Source organism: Tamandua tetradactyla, chromosome 18 (genome assembly GCF_023851605.1).
Source record: "Tamandua tetradactyla isolate mTamTet1 chromosome 18, mTamTet1.pri, whole genome shotgun sequence".
NCBI lineage: Eukaryota > Metazoa > Chordata > Mammalia > Pilosa > Myrmecophagidae > Tamandua > Tamandua tetradactyla.
Genome location: NC_135344.1, coordinates 27,458,240 through 27,480,406, shown reverse-complemented (window position 1 = coordinate 27,480,406; position 22,167 = coordinate 27,458,240). Strand labels below are relative to the sequence as shown.

Here is a 22,167-nt window from a genome sequence, read left to right as displayed (position 1 = left end):
AAAAAATATATATATATATATGCACACATGTATTATATGCATACATATGATGTATTTTTTAAAGAGAATATGGAGAAACTTTAAGACATGATAGTGAATTCTTATAACTCTTTCCAAGGGTCCCTGATTTCTGTATAACAATATTAACAACAGACAATGATAACAAGCATGTTTTAAATTCATTTGTTTTTTCTGTTTCAAGAATTCATTTACAGTAAATTACTTGTATTATCTTGCCTCTATTTCTATGGTTCTGGATTTTCTATGATGTTTTAAATTTTTTTATAATATAGCACAGCTATTTTTTTTTCAGTAGACTGAAACTTGTTGAGACTTACAATTTGCTTAAGGAGTTGGCTCTTTAGCCACCTTAAGACAGGTCTAACACTGACCGATAGGGATTCCTCAAGGTTGAAGGAAATACAGGGCACAACACTGTTTGTGGAACTGTCAGGTGCCACAAGTCCCGTGCAACTGGCTGCAGGTCAGCCAGACAAGGGGGCAGGGACTGCACAGAGGCATTCTCAAGTCCCTTCTCTCAGGAGCTGGTGGGAAAGCATCACAGTGGGCATGTGGCATGTTTTAGCTGTCCAGCACTTGAACCCCCTTCCTAACTAATGGAATCACCATGTGAATGGGTCATGCTAGAAAGTTCACTCATTCCTCCTCACTCCCTGAAACAGGAATACAGGTTTAAGACTGAAACTCAGCCAGCTGAGCGCTCCCACCTGGAAATGAGACTCAGGGAGTGGCTATCTGGCATATTGGAATAAAGGGCAGTGACAACCCAGTTGTTATGCAGGGAGGGGTAGGAGTTTGATACCTCATGTCCAGCGGCAGGAATGCCAATCATAGCATCCAGTGACCAATGACAATGACAGAAGCAGTATACAGTGACTAGTGACAGTGACAGAAAGTGATATCCAATGACCTATGATAGAAAGTGGTATCCAGTGACCAATGATAATGACAGGAAGTAGTATCCAGTGACCAATGACAATAACAGAGGCATATCCAGTGACCAATGATAGGTATATCCAGCGACCAATGACAATGACAGAGATGGTATCCAGTGACCAATGGCAATAACAGAGATGGTATCCAGTGATCAATGGCAATGACAGAGGGCCTGTCCTTTGCTGTACTACCAGCACACTGGAACATGCCTGTGCCGGTTTGAGGCTGTTGTGTATCCAAGAAAAAACATGTACTTTTTTCCTATTCCAATCTTATTGGGGAAGAATTATGGTTTGGATGGGATCTTTTACATTAAGTTGTTTCCATGGAGATGTGACCCCCCCAATTGTGGGTGAGACCTTTTGATTAGGTAGTTCCATGGAAATGTGTCTGTGCCCAATCAAAGGGGGCCTTAATCCACTTACTGGAGTCCTTCAAGAGAGAAGCATTTGGAAAAAGCTCAGAGTCAACACAGACTGAGACCTTTGAAGATACAGAAAGAAACTGCTCTCCAGGGAAGCTGTTCAAAACCACAAACCAAAGGACCTGCAGACACCAGCCACATGCCTTCCCATATCAGCCTTCCTTGAGTCAAGGTATCTTTCTCTGGGTGCCTTTGTTTGGACAGTTTTATGGCCCTAGAGCGGGAAACTTGTAACTTAACTAATTCCTTTTATAAATGCCAACCTATTTCTGGTGTATTGCACTTCTAGCAGTATAAACAAACTAAAACAATGCCCATTTCCCAAACCTAGTTTTCCAACTTTGCTATCAATTCTGGAAGTAACTCTGTGCCAATATGAAACTGTTGTGTACCGCACAAAACCCATGTTCTTTAAGCTTGATTTAATATTGTAAGGTGGGATTTTTTGATTAAGTTGTTTCTATGAAGTTGTGACCCACCCAATTGTGGGTGGTTTAATTAGATGGTTTCCACGGAGATCTGTCTCTGCCCATTCAAGGTGGGTTTTAATCCACTTATTGGAGTACTTTAAGAGGGAAACATTTTGGAAAATCTTCAGAACCAACACAAACTGAGATATTTGGAGATGCAGAAAGAAAATGCCCCTGGGGAAGCTGTTTGTAATCAGAAAGCCAACCACAGGTTCTCCCAGCTGGCCTTTCTTGAGTCAAGTTTTCCTTATCTGGATGCCTTAGTTTGGACATTTTTATGGCATTAGAAATGTAAACTTTGTAACTTAACAAATCCCTTTTATAAAAGTCAACCCATTTCTGGTATATTGCATTCTGGCAACATTTACAAACTGAAACAAGTTCTATATCCTTCCAATACATTCCTCTTCTGCTTAAGTCAGCCAGAGCCAATCACTCTGATTTGCATCCAAGGGCCCTGGATGGTTTTAGCAGTTTCTGTCCTTTCAGTTTTTAGTTTCTTAATTCTGAGCTAACAATATTAATTGTTCTTGGTCACTATTATATAGGGTTTAGATATTAGAACTGAAAAAGAAAGTTATAACAAAAGTGCCATAAAGATAATTAAACCTAATAGAAGAGGGAAACTAAACTACTTCCAAACCTTTGAAGTGACAAACCATCTCCTGCATATTAACAGCACACCTGTTCTGTAGCTAAATTACACAGGAGAAGGGTGACATCCAGTGTCAGCTGGTTAAATCTCAGGTGGCTTTACTGTTTACCTGAGAATGATGCCCATTATATCAAAAGACATGCATGTTAAAATTGAATCCATGGTCTGTTTTCAGGTAGTTATCTAAGATTCCTTTAAATAGAATTAATGTTATTCAATCGCTTGTATTGGTATCAGCATATACGATTAAAAAAGCAAATGTGCCATTTACCAAAACTCTTCTCCATATGTTATCAAATTTAATCTTGACAATACACTGTGTTATTGTTTTTATTATTATCTTGAATACACTGATGATGGTACTAAGGCATAAAGAAGTGACATTAAGTTCTTCCATGTCATAACTTGACCTCATCACTTGAACTCAGATAGGCTGAGCCCAAATCCAGGTAACTTTGTAAAGAAATAATCTACCTTCCTAGTTGATCAGTAAAATCTTGAATCTGAAAAACAGCTGAAGGTTTTACCCAAGGTTCAGTAGGTAACTCTGCTACAAAGAGGTGCAAATCACATGATCCCTTCACATTTGGGGATTGTAGGGAAAAGTGGGGAAGAGGGACAAACTTCAGTTAAGTATCTACCATACAGTGGGTAAAATACGCTGCCTGCAATAATTCTCACATATGCCCTGAGAGGTCAGTGCTATTCATCGCATTTTAGAGTACAGGACATGAGGCTCACAAGATTAAATAAGATAGCTAGTTAGTGATGGTCATGGAACCCAAACCCAGATATGCTGGTTCTTTGCCTCCTGCTGCATTCTGATTGGATTTCTAATTCTCATTTCTGGGTCCAAGCTAGTTTACTAAACAGGGTTTTCTGAAGTAAATCACTAAATAATCATTTTTAAACCATTAAATGAAATGGTTGGAAATGTTTTTAACAGTAAGCATCATGGAAATAATCATTTTTATTATTCTGGTATTAATGTAATTCTCCAGGCCACTGGATCATCCTTTTTCTTTTGGCTCCAAAAGAAACTGGAGACAAGGATCAGTGTAAAACTTCTAAAATTTATATCTCTTCATGACAAGAAAATAAAATTCATTCTGTCAGGAAATATTGGCAACCCAAATAAGGACTATATTTTTCATAAATACAAAGAACAGATTTATATCAATAATACATAAATAATTTAAATTATCTACAAGTGAAATACTCACACCCAAATAATTCCCAAGACAGATAAAATACAGCCAAATTAACCCAAGAGGCTGATACTCAATTCTACTTATTAAAAGGAATTGATTTAAATTACTTTTTCCCTGTTACTTAATTTTTTATCTGATTAAAATTATGAGAAAGTGTAGAAACTAGCACAAACACATAAACCTACCTAAACACAACTGGTGAGATTAAAACTCAGTACTATTACTCTGGAGAACAATTTAACAGTGTGCAAAAATAATTAAACACTTTGTTACAGAAGTTTCATTTCTAGCAATCTATTTGAGAATATTTATTCAGGAATAATAACAAAGGTACAAAGTTTACATATAAGGTTGTTCACTGCAGTATCCTTTATAATAGTCAAAGTGAAAAACAACCAAAATCTCCATCTGTGGGGAGTTTATAAAATATGGTTTCAAAAATGATGAAATATTATACTGCTACTAAATTATCATGTTTTAAAGATTATATAATGATAAAGGGAAACTGGAAGACTGCTCACTTTACAAGGTGAAAAGCCAACAAGATACCAGCTAAATACACACTGAGGTCTCAAGCAGGTGAAAGTGTATGTACGTATACATACAAGAGGCAATAAATGTTAACCGTGGTTATCTCTGGATAGTGAAATTAGAAATATTTTTTCTATGTTCTGTTATTATATGATTTTCCAGATGTTCTAATGAGTGAGTTATTTTTATAACTAAAAAAGTCATTGAAATATATAGCAATACTTGAAAGAAGCAGTTCTTAAGACTACCAGCTTCCTAGTTGTTCCTACTAATAGAGTCTATCAAAGGGAAGTCAGAGTCTAGCTACAAAAATGTGCAATCCACAGACGCCCTGCGCAAGCATTGCCAGGGAGCTGGTGAGAAATGCCCCAGCACCTTGGGGTCCTAGCCCAGAAACCCACTGAATCAGAATCTGTAGGTTAGCAAGATCGCCGGATGAGTTGCATTCAAATTAAAATTTGAGACGAGCTCAATTGGAGGACAGTGTGATGGAATTATCATAGCGAATTAAACCAACAAGTAAGAGGCTGGCTGTAAAAAAAAAAAAAAAAAAGGATAAAGTTGATCTTCTCCTTCGGGAGAAATTTAATTGCAGTCATATTTTTCTATTTACAGAAAAAAATACCTCAATGAATAAAATGGTCTCCATTTTTCTTTCACTGATTTTTTTTCCTTACGGTTTTGGCAGCCATCACCACAATTTAGTTTGTATTTCATTTGCACGAAATTTCTTATTTAGCTATTTTAGATTTAATATTTCAGTGTTGCATAATATTAAACCCAAAGCACATGACTCCTATGTTCTACTCTAACGTAAACAAGAGAGAAAAACACTGGCCTAGATAACACTTAAATTCCTTGACAATTTTTAGATTTGGTAATTTAAATCAGTATATGGAAATATGTGCTTCAAACTAACTAACCGATGGTCACTGAGGTTGTCCCTGATCTCGGGTGCCCTGCAGAGTCTCCAAGCTGTGTAAATTCCCAAAGACAGGCATGTGTCTGATTGACCCTGGGCTGAATCTCCCAGTACCAGCAACACAGAGCAAAGTGCCCCCCAAAAAGGCACTCAATGAATATTAGTTCAATGAATGTGTGACTAAGCCACAAATGCACAAGCACACAAAATATTTCTAAATATTTTCTGAAATGGAACGCATAAACACACATATTGCTCTTAGTTTTCAAATCCATGTAGACACTCAGTAAAATGTAAATTCATTTAAATGTGCTAATTGAATCCATATGAAATTTCTTCAATGTACAGTAAAAGAATTATAAAGGCCTATATAATGTTGACGTGAACAGATCAGTTCAAAAGCTTTGAAACCAGTTAAAAAAGACTTCTAAACGCCCTCCAAAATCTTCAATTCTTTCCTTTTTCAGTCACTATACCAAACAAATATATACCTCATTTTTTCAACTCTGACCAAAATTTAGATTACAGCTCAAGCCCACTCTTGAGCAAATTGTAAATAAATAAGTGGATAAATCAACATGCCTGTTATCAATTTACAAAATCATAAAGGTAAATGATACAACAGAAACGGCTTCTTTATTTCAAAAGCCCCTTTTTATTTAGCACAGGGGATCGATTTACTTTGTAAATAATACAGGGGGAACCTTCTTATAAAGTTTGCCTGAGTCCCAGGAAATATAACCTCCTTGCATTCTTTCTGCGAGAGGGGACCACCAAGCCCAGCTATATTCCCTGCCTTAGGAATGAATCCCTCTGTGCAGGGGTCTCCTTCTCGAACTGTGAGTGTGTGCGGGAGGGGCACGGCGCCCAGCAACAGTGCGACACAACACCAATTGTGCCTGCCTGCGTACCTGAGACTCCAGCCCAGCTCAAATTTCTGGAAAACCAGACTTCTGCAAAGCTGAATATTTAACAGCATTAGGTAAATCAAAAGGACTGATTATCTCTTCCCTACTGCGAATGCAGAATAAATCCCTTTTTATATTTGGACGTTTCAAATATATATATATGCCAAGAAAATAAAAGAGGTTTTAATTCTAAAATAAAACTATCAACAATTTCGATATAAGAGTGACAGCTTCCCTTATATTCGAGGCTAATTGCTTCTTCTAACTCTATATTAGCTTCTTTTTTTCCTTTTGAAGAAGGGTGAGAACTCACAACTATGCCATCATCGAAATCTAAAAAAATATTACACTGTTCAGGTGCTATTCCTTTAGTAAGATAATGCTGCTTCTTTGCAAAACTGTCTGGGGCGCCAGTAACTTTCATCTCTAAAATCCTATAATGCCCCATTCCACGGAAAAAATTAAAAACTGTCAGAAATAGGCTGCTCTGAAAGTCAGCATGAATGAATGAAGGTAAAACAAGCCCCTTCATTCATTTCTGCTCTCCGGCCGCAGTGACCTGACACAGCCGCCACGTGGCGCTCGGGTTAACAGTGGCAGTTGTTTTCCCGAGGGCTTTTCTCCACGACCCCTAAACTTAGCGGGCCGAAAGCGCCAGGAACCCTAGCAAAGCGATTGCGTGACTGCAACCTAAATAAATAATCAGGTGTGCTGGCGCTAAGGAGAGGAAAGGCAAAACCTCTCTTCAGGAGAAGAAACTTCTCGCCCAAGAACTCAGAGCCCTTCTGGGAGTTCCCAGAGAGGACTCCCCTCCTCAGCGAGGCCGGACTGCAGGAAAGCGTCCTTGTGCGCGGAGCTGCGCTGGGGAAGCTGCTCCAACGGCACCTGGACGATCCAGCCACCTGGCGGGGTGTCCTGCAGCGTAGGGCAGGTCGCCAGGGCTCCCTTACCTTGGCGATGGCTCAGCGAGCGCGGGGTTTCGGCGCGGCTCCTCCTCCAGGCTCTCGGGGCTCTCTGCCTGCGGGGCCACGATCCGCTCCTCTGGGCGGTGGGGCCGTGGCCCTCTTAGTCGGCTCCGCCCCGTAGGGCGCGCCCAGGTCACAGTCCGGCGCCCTGGTGGCTGCGGGGGAGGAGCCTCGGCCCCCGCCACGCCCAGAGCGAGCACGCCCGGCTTCGCGCACCCCGGGACTGACCTCGCCGCGCCTTAAAACGTACAAGCCCTAAACACCCGCCCCTGCGCACCTCTCCCGTACTGAGCCAGTAGAGATTTGCTGCCTCTTTTGAAGAAGGTTCTATTTCCTTTCCGCGTTCTTAAGCTTCTGTTTGCGTTTGATTTTTGTGGTTTTTAATCAACTTTTTTCTTTCGGGAGTGGGGGATCTGGGTTTGCAAAGGTAGTAGAGAGAGTTGCAGTGTCCCGTTACGTTACAGTATTGACGGGAATAAACTAAGAAATTAACATCGATTAACTGGTCTGTGAATTAACTGAATGTCACAGAATTAACTGGTCTGTGGCAGTTTCTCTGTCTTCTTGTTTTTCTTGAAGCGTTCTGGGAAGGTATTTTGTAGGTATCCCTCATTTGCCTTTATCTGATGTTTTTCCTAGGGTTTATGTTTGGGAGAAGAATGTAACAGGCGTGAAATGCCTTTCTCAGTGCATCCTTTTAGGGGAAGCATGATGTCAACATAACTCACCGCTGTTGATGTCAGCCTCGGTCACTTCGATAAGATAGTGTCTGCCAGGTTTGTCCCGGTAAAGTTTTTATCTTTTCTCTTTCCATATTCTCTGTTTTGGGTGGGAGTCACGAAGTTCAGACCACACTCAAGGGAGCTGGGAGGGAATTAAGCTCTAAATCCTGGAAGGGGGACTGTCTTATTTGAAATAATTATTTAAGGAAGATAAGTTCCTTCTCTCCTATGTATTTATTTATTCAATCATTTATTTATATCAGTATGAATTCATGAATATTTATTTTATACTTTAAGTTATAATTCCATACTACATTTTTTATTACATTAAAACTCTTCCAGCTTTCAGGTTGGTTCCTTTGTCCTGTTGAGAATTCATAATCTTTTAGAGGTGGGAAAGAAACCTCACTAATCGTCTGGTCCACCCCTCTTACAATTAACATGTGGAAAATTGCAGCCCAAAGAGATAAAATGATGACCCCAATGTCTGAGGGTTGTTCAGGAGCTTCACAGGAACCCTAGGCAATGATTCCCACCACAAAGGAAGGAGAAAGAAATACTTTCTGTGTTTTTTCTCCCACGACATGAACTTGTGGATGGGGGCCAAACTGGAGAAGTGAAAGCTGATGGTTTTTAGGTAGTTTTTGGTTAATTAATCCTTGTGATTCTGTTAGGTAGAAATATGCATATTTACAAACATATCATGTTCCAAAACAGCAGTCAATGTTTATTACTGGTTTAAACATTGAGACATCAGCAGTTGAGGGTTCTTTGTTATATTGCTTTGGCTTACTCATGTTTGCATTTGCAGGTTGGTTCCATAAACACCAGGTTTCCTACCTCTGAGTCTGGAGTTCAGCGTTTGATGCTGCCCTGCCTGCTGAGCCCCTCCCACCTCTTTCGTGTCTGAACCCTTTGGGAGAGGGAACTCTACTTCATTTGTTTAGATTTTACCAGCTTATTATGGCTCAGTGAGCATTTTTTTTACATGGGCAGGCACGGGGAATTGAACCGGGGTCTCCCGCATGGCAGGCGAGAACTCTGCCTACTGAGCCACCATGGCCTGCCCTGCCCACCCTCTTTAAGTATTTTTGACAATCACTAAAAATAGTAATCATCAATGGAATACATTTTGGATTTTAGTTCCACCATATCCTAGAAGATGTTGACAAGATTGAAGGTGACAGTGAGAGTTTTATGCCTTTTTGGGAGGAAGAGAGAGAAATATTTAACCAAAATCAATAATTTTAATCAATATGAAATACCAATTCTATTCCATAATTCTCCAAATGATTATTACCTACATAATTTTAATAAACCTGTGTGGAGAGGAGCAGGAAACTGCTTAGGATTAGAGTAAGGGTAGAATTATGAAATATTAGCTATCTCCATAGTGATGTTCAAGAGAATCCATAAACTATCCTTAAAGAAATAACGTTAGTGGTATCTTAGAAATTGGATATTGGGACGGGAGATGGATCAAAGATTATGGATTTCTCTTAGAGTCATAGCATTTGATTGCTATTTTTCTGACATTGTTTGTACAAATCATTTGAAATAGCCAAATATTATAAAGCTGCTTTTATTCACATATTACATAAGATTATATATATTAAGGAAAATTATTATTATCATGCTTTTTTTCCTGAATGACTTGAGTTGGGTGTGATAAAGATTATGTGGGTTCTAAAACATCCCCAAACACCCTCAACACTCTCAATAAATAAATCCCTGCTATTACTGACAGAGGACTAGAGGGAGACTCTTAAAAGAGGACGGATTTAGCATGCAGGAGAAAGTGCCAGGTGCAGACTGCAAAGTGTTGTCCACCTTGAAAGAGGGTCTGATTGCACATCAAACATCCACCTGCAGAGCTGCTACCCTTGCAACGTTCAGTCTAGGGCTCATATTTGAAATCACTATAGTTTTTCTCTGTGAGGTTTATGTGCTAAAAGGAAAAATATATATATAAGGAGGAATATCGGATACAACTATTACCATGTCACCATGAATCCCCAAACATGCACACATACACATACACCATTTAAAATGAGGGTGATGTCTCCTCATCACCCCCATGTTAAATCCCAAGGCTTCCCTTGGGAAGTCTTCTCTGAACTCCCCAGCTGACATTTGTTGTTCCACTTATGTCTTCCATAAAACAGTCGATATATCGCATTTGCTATTGTTCTAGTTTCCTATTGCTGCTTATCACAAACTTTAGTGGCTTAAAAGAATACAAATCTATCATCTTACAGGTTTTGTAGGTTAGAAGTCTGATATGGGTCTCACCAGGTTAAAATCCAACTGTCAGGAGGAGTGCGTTCCTTTCTGAAAACTCTAGGGGAGAATCTGTTCCATGCCTTTTCCAGCTCCTAGTAGCTGCCTGCTTTCCTAGGCTCAAGGCCCCTTCCTCTGTCTTCAAAGCTAGCAGCATCTCCAACTCTCCCTCTGACTCTCCTTCTTTCACTTATAAGGACACTGTGATTACATTGGATCTTCTCAGATATCCAGGATGATCTTCCCATTTCAAGATCCTTAATTTAATCATAGCTGCAATGTCTCTGTTTCCAGGTAAGGGAACAGATTCAAAGGTCCTGATGATTGGAATGTGTACATCTTTCGGGTCCATTATTTCCTACCACAGTTGTGTTCTGAAATCATTTCATAATTCAAACATTAATCACACTTTACTACTAAATAGTTCTTTTTTGTTTTTGTTTTTGTTTTTTTACATGGGCAGGCACTGGGAATCGAACCCAAGTCCTCGGGCATGGCAAACACTCTTACCTGCTGAGCCACCATGGCCCGCCCTAAATAGTTCTTTTTTAAGGCACAAACTCAAAAGTCCTCAGCAAAATTATAAAGGAGGCCTGCTCCCATCTCCATTTGGGGGATGCTTCCACTTGCCTTTCCCTTCCCCTCAGCTCAAGAGGAAGCCCAGAGACCCTTCCCATGACAGCCCATAATGCTCCACTAAGGAATGCCCAGTGAGGAAAAATTTTCCAAGTCCTTGTCTTTGACTTTCTAGGATTTTCTGGATGGATAAGGGAATGCCAAAGTGGACGTTAAGGTATGTGATCTTCACAGAATTTAACTCTGCAGGTTCCCTGTGCCCTGCAGACTCAGCTCTGAGCCCACTTTCTGGGTTGCTAGGGGCAATGTAGGATATCTCATGTCTCTAGCCAGCTTAGCACAACATGCCATTCTCAGTTATATTTAAGCATCTACTCTATGGAAGTTGCTATGTAAGTATGGGGATCAATTTTTATCATTTTAAATTCCAATGAGTTTGCACTCTAAATAGTTAGGTAATACATCTGCGCATGGAAAGTAACTACAGAGACCATTATCTAATAAATTAAAACATTCCCAAACAATCACCACTGAGTAGTTAATAAGACACAGGCAAGACTTCTGGGTCAAGATGGCGGCTTAACAACGTGCGCGTTTTAGTTCATCCTCCAGAACAACTACTAAATAACCAGAAACAGTACAGAACAGCTCCTGGGGCCACGTCAGTGACCAGACACACAGCGTACCCCAGTCTGGACCAGTTGGACCGGCTGCGAGCACCCCCCCAAACCGTGAGTTCCCAAAGCTGTGGTGGCCAGTGCCCCTCCCCCACAGGCTGCTTCCCAGAGGGGAAAGGAAAGGACTTTACCAGCAGCAGGGACTGGGTACAATCAAACACCAATTGTGGAACTAATTAACAAATTCTGACTACTAAAAATAGGCCCCCAGCTTAGGTGAACCTGATCAAAGCAGAGGTTGCTCATTTTTGCCCCAGCACCAAGGGGGCAGGACTGACAGAAAAAGGGGGGGAAAAAAAAAAGAAGGAAACAGAGGATTTTGTGCTGTGTATCTACAAAGGCTTGACTGCCTCTGGATACAGCAGCAGGCCTTTTCAGGCTGCAACTGCCCCAGGCATAGGCAGAAATGAGCTCTTTTGGAGGCTTGTCTGGAGCCTGTGCCTTCCCCAGGGGAGGGATGAAGCCCAACTCAGGTGGAATCCCTCCATCAAGGAATTCAGACACCAGGGCTTGGTAATTTGAAGCCATTAAAACCAGCCTACAACCTCTCCTCTGTCTCCACCACACCCCCAGCAGGGAGAGTCTGCCGAAGTTAAAGGTATCACATCATCTTATGCTGGTGGGACCTGCAGTCAGACAAGCGCCACACACAGGGCAGGATAAGAAAAACAGAGTCCAGAGACTTCACAGGAAAGTCTTTCAACCTGCTGGGTCTCACCCTCAGGGAAAACCGACACAGGTGACTCTTTCCTCCTGATAGGAGGCCAGTTTGGTCTGGGAAAATCTGGCTGGGGTATATAATATCTAAGTAGACCCTCCTAAGTGTGTGGGGGGGAAGGCACCACACAAGCAGGGCAAGAAACAAGAAAACAAGAACTGAAAAATTCTCCTCTGTTAAACAAAACTTAAGCTAAAGGTCCAGGTAAAGCTGAACGGAATGTCAAAGAACAGATAGACAACAAATTCATCCAGCAAGAAAACCCTAGATAAAAGAAGTGAAAGCAATCTCCAGAATAAACTAATTAAGGTAATTAAATGCCTGGACGCCAGCAAAAAATAACAAATCACACTAGGAAAATTGAAGATATGGCCCAGTCAAAGGAACAAACCAACAATTCAAATGACATACAGGAGCTGAAACAATTAATTCAGAATGTATGAACAGACATGGAAAACCTCATCAAAAACCAAATCAATGAATTGAGGGAGGATATAAAGAAGGCAAGGAAAGAACAAAAAGAAGAAACTGAAAGTCTGAAAAAACAAATCACAGAACTTATGGGAATGAAAGACACAGTAGAAGAGATGAAAAAAACAATGGAAACCTACAATGGTAGATTTCGAGAGACAGAACATAGGATTAGTGAACTGGAGGACAGAACATCTGAAATCCAACAAGAAACAGAATGTATAGGGAAAAAAATGTAAAAATATGAGCAGGGACTCAGGGAATTGAAAGACAATATGAAGTGCATGAATATACATGTTGTGGGTGTCCCAGAAGGAGAAGAGAAGGGAAAAGGAGGAGAAAAACTAATGGAGGAAATTATCACTGAAAATTTCCCAACTCTTATGAGAGACTTAAAATTACAGATCCAAGAAGTGCAGCATACCCCAAAGAGAATAGATCCAAATAGACATACTCCAAGACATTTAATAATCAGAATGTCAGAGGTCAAACAGAAAGAGAGGATCTTGAAAGCAGCAAGAGAAAAGCAACCCATCACATACAAGGGAAGCCCAATGACACTGTGTGCAGATCTCTCAGCAGAAACCATGGAGGCAAGAAGACAGTGGGATAATATATTTAAATTATTAAAAGAGAAAAACTGCCAACCAAGAATTCTATATCTAGCAAAACTTTCCTTCAAAAATGAGGGAAAATTAAAACATTTTCAGACAAAAAATCACTGAGAGAATTTGTGACCAAGAGACCATTTCTGCAAGAAATACTAAAGGGAACACTAGAGACAGATACAAAGACAGAAGAGAGAGGTGTGGAGAAGAGTGTAGAAAGTAAGACTATGAGTAAAGGTAAAAAGAAGGAAAATTAGATATGACATGTAAAACCCAGAAGGCAAAATAGTAGAAGAAAGTACTACCCATGCAGTAATAACACTGAATGTTAATGGATTAAACTCTCCAATCAAAAGACATAGTCTGGCAGAACGGATTAAAAAACAGGACCCATCTATATGCTGTCTCTACTCAAAGGACATGAGGCCAAGGACACAAATGGACATTTACACACCAATGTTTATAGCAGCATTATTAACAATTACCAAGAGATGGAAACAACCAAAATGTCCATCAACAGACAGTTAACTAAACAAACTGACATTTACATAAGATGGAATATTATGCAGCTGTAAGACAGAATAAAGTTATGAAGTATGTAACAACATGCATGGACCTTAAGGACATTATGCTGAGTGTGATTAGCCAGAAACAAAAGGACAAATACTGTATGGTCTCACTGATATGAACTGACATTAGTGAATAAACTTGGAATATTTCCTTGGTAACAGAGACCATCAGGAGATAGAAATAGGGTGAGATATTGGGTAATTGGAGCTGAAGGGATACAGATTGTGCAACAAGACTGAATATAAAAACTCAGAAATGGACAGCACAATACTACCTAACTGTAATGTAATTATGTTAAAACACTGAATGAAGCTGCATGTGAGAATGAGAGAGGGAGGAGGGCTGGGGACATAAATGAAATCAGAAAGAAAGATAGATGGTAAAGATCGAGATGGTATAATCTAGGAATGCCTAGAGTGTATAATAATAGTGAAATGTACAATGTACAAATTTTCAAAATGTTTTTGCATGAGGAAGAACAAAGGAATGTCATTATTGCAGGGTGCTGAAAATAGATGATAATTAATACTTTAAAATGTCACCTTATGTGTGAGACTAAAGCAAAAAATGTTTATTTGTTACAAAATTTATATTTTAACTACAGCATTTCCTAATATAACTCATGTAGATAGTTTGATTGAATGTCATAAGTACTTGGAATCTCAGGTAGGACATGAGATTTTGTTGGTTTGTCCAGAGTGATGCCCCGATGAATCCCAGAGTGATTTGATCAGTGACTGGAAAAGTATTTGCAAGCCCCCTTCGGGGAATGGTGAGAGTGGGGAGAAATTCAACTTCCCCAAGTTGAATTCTTGATATTCTCATAAGCAGTGTGGACAACCAAAGCTATAGGCTGAGCCCCCAGTCTTGGGGTTTGTTCATATGAAACTTAACCCCACAAAGGATAGGTCAAGTCTACTTAAAATTTAGGACTAAGAGTCACCCCCAAGAGAGCCTCTTTTGTTGCTCAGATGTGGCCTCTCTCTCCAGCCAACATGACGAGCCGTCTCACCACCCTCCCCCTCTCTGCGTGGGACATGACTCCCAGGGATGTGGACCTTCCTGACAATGTGGAACAGAGATCCTGGAATGAGCTGAGACTCAGCATCAAGGGATTGAGAAAAACCCTAGAATGAGCTGAGAGTTAACATCAAGGGATTGAGAGAACCTTCTTGACCAAAGGGGGAAGAGTGAAATGAGACTAAGTGTCAATGGCTGAGAGATTCTAAACAGAGTCGGGAGGTTATCCTGGAGGTTATTCTTATGCATTAAGTAGATATCACCTTGTTGTTCAAGATGTAGCGGAGAGGCTGGAGGGAACTGCCTGAAAATGTAGAGCTGTGTTCCAGTAGCCATGTTTCTTGATGATGATTGAACAATGATATAGCTTTCACAATGAGATTCTGTGAATGTGAAAACCTTGTGTCTGATGCTCCTTTTAGCTACTATATCAACAGAAGAGTAGAACATATGGAATAAAAATAAATAATAGGGGGAACTAATGTTAAAATAAATTTAGTTTGAAATGCTGGTGGTAAATGGAAGCGAGGGGTAAGGGGTATGGTATGTATAGTCTTTTTTCTCTGTTGTCTTTTTATTTCTTTTTCTGTTGTCTTTTTATTTCTTTTTCTAAATCGATGCAAATGTTCTAAGAAATGATGAATATGCAACTATGTGATGATATTAAGAATTACTGATTGTATATGTAGAATGGAATGATATCTTAATGTTTAGTTTGTTAATTTTTTTAATTATTAAAAAAAGTTAAAAAAAAAAAAAAAAAAAAGACAGGCAAAGGCACAGAAGCAAGTTCATGTTCAGGCAGGTTTGGGAGCTTCCAAATGGACCAATCTAGGGCTGCAGGAGGCTCACGGGAGAGAGAGAGAGCAGAGAGCTGTGAGAAGACCTTGAATAACAGACAAAAGGTCCAGGAAACATTTTTCTTGTCCATCTCTGCAAAGAGAAGAACCAAATCATCACAGGAACCGAAACCCTGGCTATTGTCATGCATCCATTGGTAAAGCACTGTGCAAACATTCATGAACAATATCTGATTGTCCACTGTATATACAGGTCTGTCTAGAAACATGCGGATCTTTTCCTAAGACTCCTTTCATATGATGGGTAAGGAAACTATGACATAACCAAGGGTCACATGCATCTCTATAAGCCCTGGTCCAGCATGGCACCAAGCCATCAAAAAAACTGCCAGCCACAAACAAGCGGTAGGGACGAAAAGGTGGACCAGCTGCAGGTCAGCCTCTGACATCACTATTTACAACTACTGCCGCTCTCTCAGCAAAACCAGATGTCCTTTCAAAAATGCCCTTTTCGAAGCACACAGTCACATATATTCCTTGGGACTCAATACGTTCTGATTGTTCTAGTGTTAATTTCCATGATGTGCTTGACTCGCCCTGCCTCAGCAGTAGCTGGAGGGATAAATGTCTCTTCTTCTGCATTGGGAGGTCCCCACCAAAGTGAATTAATCATGAGGAAGGTGGAGGAAGGTGTGAGAGCTGAGAAGTCTATTTTAAAATTCATTTTTTACATGTATTTTTAAAGATAGAGGAGTGAAGACCAGAGTGGGGTTGTGGGAAGGTTGTGTCAGAAAAACTGTTTTGGATAAGCATTTCCTCGAGGTAGCTCAGATAAGGTGAGGGTAGTGTTAGAGGCCACAGGGTGAGAAGGGAGATGGGACCTCTTCAGAGTCAAAGGACAGGGACCCTACAATGGCTGGGACCCCTGGGGATGGCCTTGGATCCACGGGAGCTTTGGGATCACCTCTCTTCCTACACACCCTTGTTCTGTAAATTTTCAGTGGCCAAGAGCAATACTGTAAAGCAACTTTTTGGCTAGCTCGTTAACTGTAGGCAAGTTACGATAACTCTCTGGACTTGTGTTTTGGTAAACCGGGCCCCTAACTTTTGTCAATCTTTGAAACTTCAGCTTTGGCCACTTGCTGCTATATTGGCTTTTTTCTTCTCAATTCCAGTTCCTCAGAATGAGGTTCCAGTGAAACCTACTTATTCCTCTTTAGGACAGGATATTTATACCAGGTCACCTCAAAAGCCCTTGGCCAAGCTACAGACTGGCTGCCACTGGGATGGGAGCCCAGTGCTGTGTGTGGCAGCCTTGCCCCACGATGGAGACGCAGCTGCCCTGAGTCCTCCCGCACCAGGGACGCTGAGCGTGACACAGGCCTTAGAGTGGGAACTAGGGCTTGTCAACACCAGGATTGACACTTCCAGTGTAAGGAAGATACCCGAGTATTGAGGCCAGAAAATTCAGCTTGGGGACGGTGTGGGCAGGTGGCATCTGGATTGAGATTTGGACAAAACTTTGAGAAAATGAACGGGGTGGGGGTGGGTGGGAAGAATAAAAAATAAAAACTATAATCAACTCTCAGCTGTGGCTGTGAGAGCTACAGTTCTGTTTTTGTCTGTAGTTAATAAAATTTATTGCCTATTTGCATATTTATATATATAAAGTAAATTTACATTTACATTTATATTAATGTAAACATAAGATTCATATGTATTTATATATAAACATATATTACTAAATTCTTACATTAATAATGCATAAAAGCAATAACATTAGAGTTGAGGTATTTTTTCTGTGAAATGGCTAAGTTTTTTTATGCCCAGATTAGTTGTTGTCAAAATAGTCTGTTAGTTTTTGCTGCTTTTTGACAGCCGTAATCATTTTTTAAAAGATATCTTACTTTTGAAAAAATGTTCCTTATAATTATTATTCTGTATTGCTTGTTTTTTTACAATGTTGCCTGTAAATATTTCTTTTCTTTAAATAGATGTAACATGTATCTTGTCTTCTATAAAGACTATTCTTGATTTTACCCTTCCCAAATTCAGAATAAAAGTTAGAAAGATGTATGCCTACACAGTCTTTTCATTTCTTAAATGGACATTAGTAACATAGGATTTATTTCTTCATTTATGAAAGGAAGGACAATAGGAATAATTAAGCATCTTTAAAATTCTTTCACTTTTATTTCATTCGAAATTGTCATGCAAGCACTTTTGCTTACCAATTTTATGATAATTAAAAATAACTGACAAAATACAAAAGGAGAGTTTATTTTTGTAGGTAAATAATATATAACGTATATATGCTAATGAAATATATTTTACTAATTATATTCTTTCATGTTAAAAAAAGCAAACTCATGTTTACGCACAAAGACTGGGATAATTGTCTACAGAGACATTTGTTTCTGAGTTTCTAGATTCACAAATCCTTTTCTCTTTTGGCTCATGAAAAGTCTAAATAGGCACTGACTTCTTTCCATGGGAATCATCAGAGATGTTTTGCTTCTTTTAGTTGTTCATTATGCCCAGCGGCTGTGACATAGCTGCCTTACCTAGAAGCAGCAGCAGCAACAGCAAAGCCTGTGAAAACTTCAGTTGCCTTCGGCCTGGGGCCTCCACGAAGCTCCTAGTTCCCCATGCTTTACAGGCTTCTTTACTGACTGCAAACATTCAGCCACTTATAGCTAGTTATTTGATCTCCTGTGAAATATTATCTCTTCCCCTCCAACCCATCTCTCTCTATTAGTGCAATACCCTGAACGCTGCCACCCCCTTTCCTCACTCACAGAAGCCCCGATTGCTTACCCCGTAAGGAAACTATCCGTATCCTATATGTAGAGAGGCCCCTTTAAACAGTTCTCGTTAAATTTTGTTAGACGATATAGTTCATACTCAGAGAGAAAAACTAAAAATTTCCAAGCAGGTTATGCGATCACCAATGTGAACTTATCCTTAAAATATTAGCTTCTTCCAGAAATTAAATTTAGTTCAGTTAAATTAATTGCCCTTGCCCAGACATGCCAACTGACAAAAGATAAAAGAGCAAATATTTATAGTCATAGTAGGTATGTTTTGAGGTTAGTTTGGACTTTGAAATGGTTTGGACCCAAAGGAATTTCCTGACCTCTTCCAGAATCCCTATAACATGGACAGGGACTTCAAGAAAAACTTTCAGATACTTTACAATTATTTAAGGAGCTAAACATACAAAAAAAGTGGAGATTGGCAAAAACGCTTCATGATGTTACCCAAAATAGCTGAGCTAAATTAGCATCGGTATCACACCATCTTAGGTGAGGTCGTTTTAAGGGGACTGCTGAGGATGCTTCCATTGAAGGTCCTCTTGCCAGCACTCTAATTCCACTAAGACTGTAAAGGGAGGAAATGGGCAGAACCAAAGCCTCAGGGCCCCTGGGGATACTTCTGAATGAGTGTTATATAAATGCCCCCAGCAACCAGCCATACCTATGTTCTGGTTATTGTGCCCTTATTCTCAGTGTAGGTTAAGACTTTTTCATACTAGAGAACTATGGCTGTAATGGGAGAATAAAACATTTGCTTGATTTCCTAGTCCCAACTTGGAGAAGCCTACTTTATCTCTCCAGTAATTGAGATACATACTTCAGGGTTACTGTTATTTAAGAACTCTCTAAAGATTTACCTTTTACTCCTCTGTCTTTACCTTCCACAAATTTCAGCAAAATTAAAGAGAACTCATCAAATCCTAAAACTATAATTATCACAATTTTCAGAAACCCTCAAACTTCCTTAACCTAAACTATTGTCATTGGCATAGATGGCAGCAAGACCTACCACCTCTGGGACCCTCGGGAGATTATCTTCTTGGAATAATTGAAGGAAAAACAAGTTTTAGAGGAAAATTGAGTATTTTGTTTCAAAAATTTTCTGTTAAGTTTGCATATTAGATATCCAGGTAGTTGAATGTACGAGTTTGAAGTTCAAAACTGGAGATTAGATAGATGGATAGACTGATTGATTTATTGATTGACTCAGATGGATGATAGATATAGAGATATAGATATAGATATGAATCATTAAAAATATAGGAAAATATAGAACTGTATGAAATCACTTTGATAGTAAGTGTAGCTAGGAAATAGGAGGAGGATGTAGCAGAGAAGATAGGGGGGAAAAAAGCCAATGAGTTGGGAGGAAAACTAGATTAATGCAGTTTGTTTTTATGGGCAGGCCCTGGGAATCGAACCCCGGTCTCCAGCATGGCAGGTGAGAAATCTGCCTGCTAAGCCACTGTGGCCCACCCGAGTTAATGCAGTTTTGAACTCTCATGTTTCTTTGTAAACTTCCTGACACTATGAAAATAGAAGGATCCAATTAGAAGTCTATTAACCAATTTAATTAATGAGGCAATCGGTAACCATTTACATATTGCTTATATAGGTATTTTATGATGATGATCTGTGAAATAATTTATTAAACATGAAAAGGAAGAGCTTTAGAAAAGTCCAAACAGGGTGAATCCATTTAAAATCTGGAAAGAAATCCAATCTGCCTCCTGTTCCTGAAAACAGGTATCAATTAAAGGTTATAGCTTATCTTGACTAGGGAACAGATGTCCTCTTTGTGTGCCCATGATTTGGACATACTGTATGATGCTGCCACAGATGCCTGAGGAGTAGCATTTCAGCTGGCTTCGGTATCAGAAGACAGTATCATGGTCTCAAGTGTCCACAGCTGACCCTGTCACTGTCCCTCCAGTACTGACCCTCCTCCTTCTACAACATCTCACTGATTCTCCCTGGGCTGCAGGCCCACTGACATCCCTGTACCTGTGACCTGAGGGGGTACAGCTCCCCTCTACAACTTCACAGAGACGCTAAAGGAGTGATAATTACTGAAAAACTTAAGTAAACAAATAAACAATGACTGAATTATTTTGGAGAAGTTTTGCAATTGTCCTAAAAACCGAACTAAAATATACTGGTTCTAACTGAAGTAAATTTAGGATATCATGAGATTTAGGTATAGCAGGATGCTAAGTTAACTCTGGAACCTGCTTCCTAATTGATTCCCCATGTCCTCTCTAGCCTTTCCAGAGGACCAGCTGATTCCTTCCTGCTTTCTACTCTCTGTCTTTTTAGGGTCCCTTACGCTTTAGTCTAGCTCATGAAGATAACCCGTCCTTCTTGGACTACTGTTCTTTTAGTGAGCTCTTGCTCCCTGCTCCAGGAAGGACCTATGGCACCAGCTCACAAGAAGCCCGCCTCCCACCTTGTCCCATCTCTCTCTGTGCTTCCATGCTGTGCAGCTGGTCTGCCATACCCACAGGAAGTGGGGCATCTTCATTTGTTGTTCTGAGCTCAGACTTCAGATGATCCAAGTGTCACCATGGAACTTGGACTTCATTTTGAGTCTCTTGGTATACCATCACCTCCCTTTTCCAGCCAAAGCAAGAATCTCAGGCTTTTCCCTTTCCAACCTCTGAGCTCTTTTTGGACGCACCCAGTAAATTACTTTTCCAGTCTGAAGAAAATCACCCATGCTAGGTAAAATATTTGCAGAATAGAGATTGCCGCTAAGTCACCAAGGGAATTGAACTCATTTCCCCAGAGTCTTTAAGGCTTACTCCAATGTTTAAGAAGAAGCAGCTATTCTGGCTTTGCAAAAGCAAAACGACTTAAATGTGCATTGAGCACAATATTGAGATAATTCTTACCAAAAGCGAAGGGCGTAAATATTTTCCACAGCTCTATATACATCTTTGCCTTTAACATGTAATTTTAACATCCTGACCAGGATAATAAACATGCTTTAGAAATTGAAACAGGGATAAAAGACTGTATTAATTTACATTTCACCTTCTTCCAAAAATAACTTGAAGTAGAACATCATAAATATTCCCAATTATCTTAATAGTTGGAAGCACATAACATTTACTAAGAACTGAGAATTTAAAGTGAGCTAAATATCTGAGAGAAATTATCTCAGAGAACGGGCTCCAAGTATTTCAAATATTGATTTTTACAGCAAAGAAATACAGTTCCTTGCCTTACAAAATTAATTAAGCTCTGTGTTAATTAATCACTACGCCTCTGTAATGAGAGGCTGCCAATCACCCTGTCAGATTGTTTACAGCTGAAATCCTAGCCTAAAATTCATTTAGTTAATGATCTAAGTTAAATTTAACCCATGTCTCAGGACCTCAAATATAATTCCAGATCTCAAGAGCCATCATAGCTTTAGAATGCAGCATGTGCTTCTCTGCTTCTCCTTTTAAATAGCCAAGCCTAAGACGGCTGAGCTCCAACCCACAGCTGAAACTCATCTTCACCTTCTGAAACTATGAAAAGAGGGCAAATGCGCAAAAAAGTCTGCGAATATTTCTTTTTGGTCTCAATAGTAGTTTGATAAAGAATTTTCTTTTCTGCTTTTAATTGTAAAATTGTTCAACTATTTGACACCTTTATAACTAAAAGAGTTTCATTGTTGAGATTAATATGGCACTGATCTGCAATAAAACATAAAAGTGGTTTCAGTTATGGAACACTGTTTCATTTGTTTTTTATTCAAGAACTTTGGTGATTCCTTTTAGTGATTCCTTTTCTCTTTTACTTCTGTATTTATATGGGACCAATTTCCTCAAAAAGGAAAGCCATAGGATTCAAGAAAGCTATCCTAGGGAAACATTGGT

At 39.6% G+C, this 22,167-nt stretch overlaps 1 protein-coding gene and 1 long non-coding RNA gene across 5 annotated transcripts in view; one reads left to right on the top strand and one right to left on the bottom strand.

The window, feature by feature from the left end:
- Positions 1-7,146, bottom strand: part of CCDC68 (coiled-coil domain containing 68) — a 74,976-nt gene extending 67,830 nt beyond the window's left edge. For all 4 annotated transcript variants that reach the window (XM_077135421.1, XM_077135418.1, XM_077135419.1 and 1 more), the window contains exon 1: positions 7,029-7,146. The gene's annotated coding sequence lies outside the window, so the exon portion shown is untranslated. The remainder of the gene's footprint in view (positions 1-7,028) is intronic.
- Positions 7,147-7,300: 154 nt separating this feature from the next.
- LOC143662572 (uncharacterized) lies at positions 7,301-8,685 on the top strand. The gene is made up of 3 exons (XR_013165431.1): positions 7,301-7,367; positions 7,683-7,829; positions 8,577-8,685. It is a non-coding gene; the product is annotated as an uncharacterized LOC143662572 (long non-coding RNA).
- The last annotated feature ends 13,482 nt before the right edge of the window (positions 8,686-22,167 follow it).